Source organism: Bidens hawaiensis, unplaced genomic scaffold, assembly GCF_021521415.1.
Source record: "Bidens hawaiensis isolate Kalapana, Puna unplaced genomic scaffold, B.hawaiensis_p1.1 tig00041622_1, whole genome shotgun sequence".
Taxonomy (NCBI): domain Eukaryota; kingdom Viridiplantae; phylum Streptophyta; class Magnoliopsida; order Asterales; family Asteraceae; genus Bidens; species Bidens hawaiensis.
This window is the reverse complement of record NW_027497353.1, coordinates 118,318-126,097: the sequence shown is the minus strand read 5'-3', so window position 1 is coordinate 126,097 and position 7,780 is coordinate 118,318. Positions and strand designations below refer to the sequence as shown.

Sequence of the window (7,780 nt, the reverse complement as noted above, 5' to 3'; positions counted from 1 at the left end):
GCTTGTCTTCTCTTCATATGTCTAAGTCATCTGAATCTCTGATCTTTTATCTTATCCAATATGCTAGTCACCCCTAACATAGTTCCCGTTGTGTAGCTTAGTTGGTTAAGTGGGCGTAAGAGTTGGAACAATAACCTAGAGGTCGTGGGTTCAAAACCGATCCTAAGCGCCAATCTTCTTTCCGCTGAGTGAGGTTGATTTACCTCTCACGTGATAGGCATGGGACGGTCTGGCATGAACCAGTTTGCGTGTCCGAAACAACACGTTTTGAAACAATAGTCACCCGATGAATGTCTACCTCAATGGGGAAGAAGTCATAGAAATCATAATTATTAACAATTAAAATAAACAAATGAATTGGTTCAAAATTGTTGAATATTTTCTTTGCATATATTTAATGAATTTATAGCTAATTAAAGCTGTAGATTAAACTTCAAACAGAAATCAAACGCTTATTTAAAGCAAACTAACACAAAGCTAACAAAGGCAAGAAACAACAAATCATGACAACCAAAAAGGTCCACCACATGAACACGGGCAATGACGAGTCTAGTTATGCAAGCAACTCGTATCTTCAGGTACGCATATAAAAGGTTTGGTTGATTTAAGGTGGAAAGAAATTTGCAGTGCAAAAAAAAAAAGAAGATACGTATGTTTAAAAAATAATTATCAACTTTATATAAAAATTTCAGGGAACTGGATTACAGTGATCGCTTCCTGTATTACATGAAGCAATTAACGGAATAGCTAGCGATTTTAGCGGCTTCCCACAGTGCATCAATATTGCAGACTTGGGTTGTTCTTCTGGACCAAACACCTTGTTCTTTGTGACCAACATAATTGATAGTGTGCATGGCATATGTTCAGAAAATAATATTCAAGTGCCACAGGTTCAAGTGTTCTTGAATGATCTATTCGAAAATGATTTGAATACGGTTTTCAGATTACTGCCTGCATTCTATACAAAGGTTAAGAGGGATAAGGGAAACGTATGTTTTGTTTATGCTGCTCCTGGTTCCTTTTAGACTTTTCACAAACGAGATTGTCCACCTCTTTCATTCTTCCTATGCAGTTCATTGGCTTTCTAGGGTAATCACCTAACACTTAAACAAGATCGGCTAGCTAAAAGTTTAAACCGAGTCTAGCTTAAACTAGCTCGAGCCTAAAAAATAATTTAGTTTCATAGACGAACCTAAGCCCGAGCTTCACTTGTCGAGATTAAAAGCTTAAACAAGCTTGCTATTTTTATAACTTTTGTTTGATATGTATTTACATAAAATGACTATTATTATACATGAAACTATTATAAAAAATAGGAAAATTGGTTTTTATTGGTCCCAACTATCGTCTTTTGGTCACTGCCGGTCCCAACTAACAAATTGGCTGCTGACGGTCCCAACTTTTAATGTGTTTGTTCCTAACGGTCCGCGGCTAACGGAATCCTAACGGCGTTAGTTTCAGGTCGCCTAAAAAACGTTTTTGGCCGGGAAAGTCAATTTTTTTTGCCGGAAAACACCACCTGAACACCGCCACCACCACCAATTGACTCACCGCCAACCAACCACCGTCACTTAAGCACCATCAACTAATTCCGACGATGGTTCTAGGGTTCCGGCGACGGTTCTAGGGTTCCGGCGACCTCAATAATTGGGGCTTTTACTAGAAAAATGTTCCTAAAGGTACAATACAAAGTTACCATGATGTTTGGGACAAAATTGTTGAGTTTTCGGGAAAAAAATGTGTGGTTTCCTGCCAAAAACGTTTTTCCAACGACCTGGAACTAACGACGTTAAAATTTTGTTAGTCGTGGACCGTTAGGAACAAATACGTTAAAAGTTGGGACCGTCAGCAGCCAATTCGTTAGTTGGGACCGGCAGTGACCAAAAGACGATAATTGGAACGAATAAAAACCAATTTTCCTAAAAAATAATATATATATTGTTATACATCAAAAATATAATTATAAATATAACAATAAAAAATAATAAACAACAAACAAGCAGAGTTCGAGGTAGAGCTCGTGCTTGGCTCGTTTATAAAGTTCAAATCAATTTTGGGTTAGAACTGACAAACCAGGTTAATAAATATATAGGTCTGGTTTGGGCCAACCTAACAAGTTTGTAAGTTGACCAGTTTATTATTATAGTTTTTGAAAATATGTTTTATATCATACTAGCTTTTGAACCCGTGTTTTACACGGGATTTGTCAAGTGATAAAAATAATAAGGTCGTTATTTCAATTGTGTCTCAAAATATTTACGAATTAATTTAATGTACAAAGTAAATTATGAATTATTATTTTTTTCAGTTCACGATTTATGAAATGTATCTTTTCCATATTTCACCCCATGTACTATACATGATTGAAAATTTGAACTTAATGTAATTTCTCGTGTAACAATATTTAAAAGATAATAATTAATGTGTATAGACAATAATCTAGATCATAATGTCATTAAACAATATAAATGCAAACCCCTAAATATATATTTACTATTGTGCTGAAAAACAACCACCAACCCAATTATTGATTATATTTAGCATCAATTGTTTTTAAAGGTGATTATAAATGTGAAATTTACAAATCTTTAAACAATGAAGAGTTAAGTGTCATTGTTTGTTTATTTTTTTTGTTAACAAAAGTGATTGGTTCATTTATTTTTGCTAAAAAAGTGGCTCGGTTAATTTACTTTTGTCAAAAAAAAAGTGGTTCGATTTGTTTGCATTTTCAAGTAGTTCAATTCGTTTATTTTTGTTAAAAAAGCAGTTCAGTAAGTTATTTTTTTGTTAAAAGTGGTTCGGTTCGTTTCTTTTTGTTAAAAAAAGTGATTCGGTTTGTGTTTTTATTAAAGTAGTTTGCCTTATTTATATTTGACCAAATGGTTAAATAAATGAGAGAAACAAACACTATTTTATCCCTAATGGAAAACACAAAAAGGTTAAGAAAAAGTACTTAAGCATCATAATTTCGGAAACGTCAGGTGTTTATTTGCATGAAATTTAAAAGAAGGCACTAAAGTTGCATAGTTGGTCAAACCCTGGGTATGAAAAGGCACTTAACTCAATGATGAATTAAATCCACACTATGTTATAACCCAATTAACAAAATGATTTTGACCCATGACCCATGGATATCTAGAATGAATGAGATGAGAGATTAGAAATTAGAAGTAATTTAGGGTTAACACCTAAGCTTCAACATTTTCTTTTATTAGTATTGTAAGATGTAAGATTTTAAACACGCTACTTATTTTATGCCAAATCTAAAAGTTAAAGAAGAAATGAGCTTCTGTTGTATATTTCAAACGCAAGTGTTCTATACATTTGTTTTAAATTTGTGACTTTAAAATATTATTTTGTGAAAAAGAAGATATCTTTTACAGATTAATAGACCACGTTTAACTTGCGTATACGTGTCCTGTTCGGGTTCATAATCTAAAAACTACATTCTAAAATAAACAGTTTTTGGGAAGTTATAATGCATGTTTCATATTTTTAGGTACCTCAAGGCATTGAAAACAACAAGCTTAATATATACATGGCTAAAGCAAGTCCAACAAATGTGTTTGAAGCATATAGGAAGCAATTTGAGAAAGACTTCACAGAACTTTTACGATTGCGTTCTCAGGAACTTATACGCGGTGGACGTATGATTCTAACAATTCCAGCTCGAAGTATCTCTGATCCAGCTAGTGAAGATTGCAGCATTATTATGGAACTTCTAGCCAAATCACTTGTTGATATGATCAAAGAGGTATATGGTCTTTCTTTTTTTTCTTTTTTTTTTCCTTTTTTAATCTATGTTTTATCTCAACGTACATGATTAACAAAACATTAGAAGTTGTGATTTAGTATATGTTAGAATTTATGTAAATGTAGCCAGAATCTTAAAAATCCTATCTAATAATACATGCACATGATTTTTGAGATTCTTTATATGTACATAAAAAATTAAAAACCACTAAACTAGCTAATTTATTCATATATATTAAAAAAAAAGTAACCTATACATGATTTACTAATGTGTCATGTGCAGCTCTATAGATAAAGAAATTATGTTTACATATATTTTCTAGAATGTTACAAGAGATGAATAAACATTGCATTTTATGTTGGTAATCAAGAACATACAAGCACACAATATGATGAATAAGAATGGAAGAACAAGAGTCTCAAATCTTTCTTTATTGATGAATCGATATGTATCAATCATGTTTTTACAACAAGATGTTGATGGGTTTATATAGCCATCCAGAATAATTGTAAAACAAATATTAACTTTCAAAAGTACATACTAGGCCCTTCTACTTTAACAAATACATAAAAACATTCTAAACATACTTTCTACTAATGACACATGGACCCCTATATTTAGTTTAACTTCCAATATTTTATCGTTATTTTAAAAATATTCAAAAACTGAAAAACGAATGATTTATTTTGTTACTTTTTTTGCAAAATACTATATTCTCTTACATATATTCTAAAGATTTGATAATTTTTTATTTTTTTTTGAATTTTTGCTATATTTACATATATTCTAACACTATATTCTATCACAGGGCTTGGTTCAAGAATCTAAAATCAGTTCATTTAATTCCCCATATTATACACCATATGAGGAGGAAGTTAGAGATGTTATTCAAAAAGAGGGTTCATTTTCTCTTCACAATTTGACCGGGTTCTCGCTTAACTGGGAACCATATGACACAGAGAAGGTGAACACGGATGTTTCTGGGATACGCATAGCTAAACTCGTAAGAGCTGCCATGGAGCCAATGATGGCTACTCATTTTGAAGTTTCCATAATGGATGTGCTATTTAAAAAGTATGAATAGCATTTGGTTGATCATCTAGCTACCAAGAAAGGGATGCTTTACAGCTTAATCATTTCTTTGATAAAACATTAAGTTGTGTTTAATCTTGTTTCATGTCTTTATTTGAATAGTTTTTGTATTAGTTAATATTTGCATGTGATAATGCTATGCAACACAAACTTTAGCAACTTTCTAACACCTAGTTCGCATTCAGTCATTATTAGTATTTTACCTTCTTTACATTGTACACATATTTATTCAAATTCTCATTCAAATTCCTATATTCCCACACTATTAAAAAATCTTGATAAAACAAGACCGCACATGTTCTACAATTATATGATAATATGAAACCAAGTAATAATTATAAAGTGGCATCGGACCCTTGCGGGCAGTGGCGAATCCAGAAATTTTTTTCAGGTGGTGCACTACTATTTGATGTTTCAATTTCATAGAGTCGAGTATAAAAAATTTCGGTTCTGTTCGATGATAAGGGCAAAGTCATTACATAATAAAAATATGATAGAAAAAATTAAAAAAACACAATCATTAGAAATTAAAAAACACATAATATAAAAACTAAGAAATTTATTTTTTGACGGTTTACTACTTGAAGAACAATTAAACATTTAACAAATGAATCTAGCCTTTAGAGTGGAAGAATTCTAGGAAGAGTAGCTACTGCGGTATAAGTGTGTGTTTTATAAAACCCTAAAGTAATATATAAGGTTGAATAATAAACAAAAAAAAGGTTCTAAAATTTGTTTCTGCAAGGAATCAAACCCGCGACGTACTGTTTACAAAACCAACAAATTACCAACTACTCCAGCACTTGAATTGTTAATATTGTGGTTCCTTTCTAATTTATAAGGTGGTTCCTCTAGCATTTTCAATATATCAATACACTATTATTTCCGAACTCGGGTGGTTCCGAGGAACCACCCAATTGCTATATATATCCGCCCCTGCTTGCGGGAGATTAAACATGGTTGTTGCATCAAAAATGTCAGCCATTTGTTGTAGGGGTGGCAAATGGGTTGGGTCGGGTAGAAAGAGGTCATGGGTCGGAACGGGTTAGGGTTGGGTCAATTAAAAAAGGTTGTTTTGGTTCGGGTCGGAACGGGTTAGAGTCAACCGGTCCAGGTCAGAACAGGTCCGGGTCGGAATGGCTCAATGTCGGAACGGGTCAAAACGGGTTTCAGGTCCTTTTTTTTTAACGAGGACAACGAATGAAACGTTTTAGTTTTTTTTTTACTTTTTCCGTCTTTGATTTATGTTTTGAGTTATGATTTTTTTATTAATTTTTTTTAATGTTTTTTTGAGTGGTTTTTATTAAGATCAAAAACCCCTCAAAAAAATTCAACACGAAACCTGCCAAACTAAACCGAATTGATCAAAACCGAAAAAATCGATCAAAATGAAACAAAAGAAATCGAAACTCAACTCGTCCAGTGTGAAAACCCGTGTCGGCTCGAAACCTGATCCGAGCCAAAACCTAAACCGAACTCGTTCCATTCCAAAACCTGTTTCAATCCGAACCTGCCACTTTTCCTCAAGACACTAACCCACATCGACCTATTTCTTTAAACTTGTCAACCCATTTTGACCTGAAAATAAGATGGTGGAATTTCAAGTGTCCAATTTTGACCCACTTAGTTAAAATCTATGACCCAAACCAACCTATTTAATTTTTAAACAACCTAAATTAACCTATTTGAAATGGTTTGGATCAAGAATGACTGGGTTGTTTGTTTTTAATTGTTTCCCTAATGTGTTTTTGTTATGTGTTGTTTTGCATATATAAGATCTTAAGTTGTTGCTGAGTTGATTGGGCTGTTGTTGGGCTTATCTACCGGGCTTGCTATTGGCGACCCGCATGTGACCAAAGTTGTTGTTAGTGACCTGCATATGACCCGTTTTCTCTCATACACATGCACGGGTCAAATAGTGTTTTGTTAAGTTCTTGTCTTTGATTCTTATTCTTCATGATCGTTTTTAGGTTGGATTTGATGTATAGTTTGTTGACACACTTTATTGTGAGCTTTATTTTGAGTATTATTTGAGTTATGTGACAATTGTGTAGTCAAATCATGTCTTTCCAAAAGAGAAACATGAAAGATTATTTTCATCCGATATTGCAATGGTTCATCATCATCATCATCATCATCATCATCATCGTCGTCGTACTCAGTATATCCCACCAATAGCAATGCTATGGTAGAGTCTGAGGAGGGTAAGATGTAGACAGCCTTACCTCTATCCCATAGGGATAGAGAGGCTGCTTCCGGTGAGACCCCCGGCTCGATAGTAGTTTTGAATCAAGCCTTGGACATAAGACACATAACACTCAATCATCGGGACACCAGCTGATTGGTGCATGTGCCCTTGTCTTTCGGCTATCAACGCCACCACATGATGCCTGATTAACCTTCCGCCACTTTTAACGTTATTTTCACGTGATTAGTAAAATAACGTCAAAATTAGTGCAATTTTACTTTTGCCCACCCAAGGGTTCACACATATATACATTATATGTGCGCACCGCAAGCAGGGCGTGATATTGCAATGGTTATAGATGCATATTCAAAACTAGCTTTTATCCCCCGTATTATGAGGGTTGTTTTATATTATTTGTTTCTACTATTTATTTATTTTTTGAATATTTATATTTTTTATCGTATGAAAGTTAATAATATACTTATGGTTTGATGATAAATTGTTTCACAAATAAATGAGATGTTATAACCCGGTTTAAAAGCTATATGGGTTTGATGAGACCCAAGACCCGTTTATTTTTTTTTACTAAAAAATTGGTTTTTTAATTATAAATAATATATATTTTTAAATAAATCAGATATTAATTTTTAGTATATCCCTACTTTATAGGATTTTTAAATCAAATATTTGGTGAGATTGGGTTTTAATTTAATGAGATGTTATAACCCGTTTAAGAAATTTCTAGG

General features: G+C 33.1%; 1 pseudogene; it reads left to right on the top strand.

Moving 5' to 3' along the window:
- The first annotated feature begins 503 nt into the window (after nucleotides 1-503).
- LOC143593028 (benzoate carboxyl methyltransferase-like) lies at nucleotides 504-4,910 on the top strand (annotated as a pseudogene).
- The last annotated feature ends 2,870 nt before the right edge of the window (nucleotides 4,911-7,780 follow it).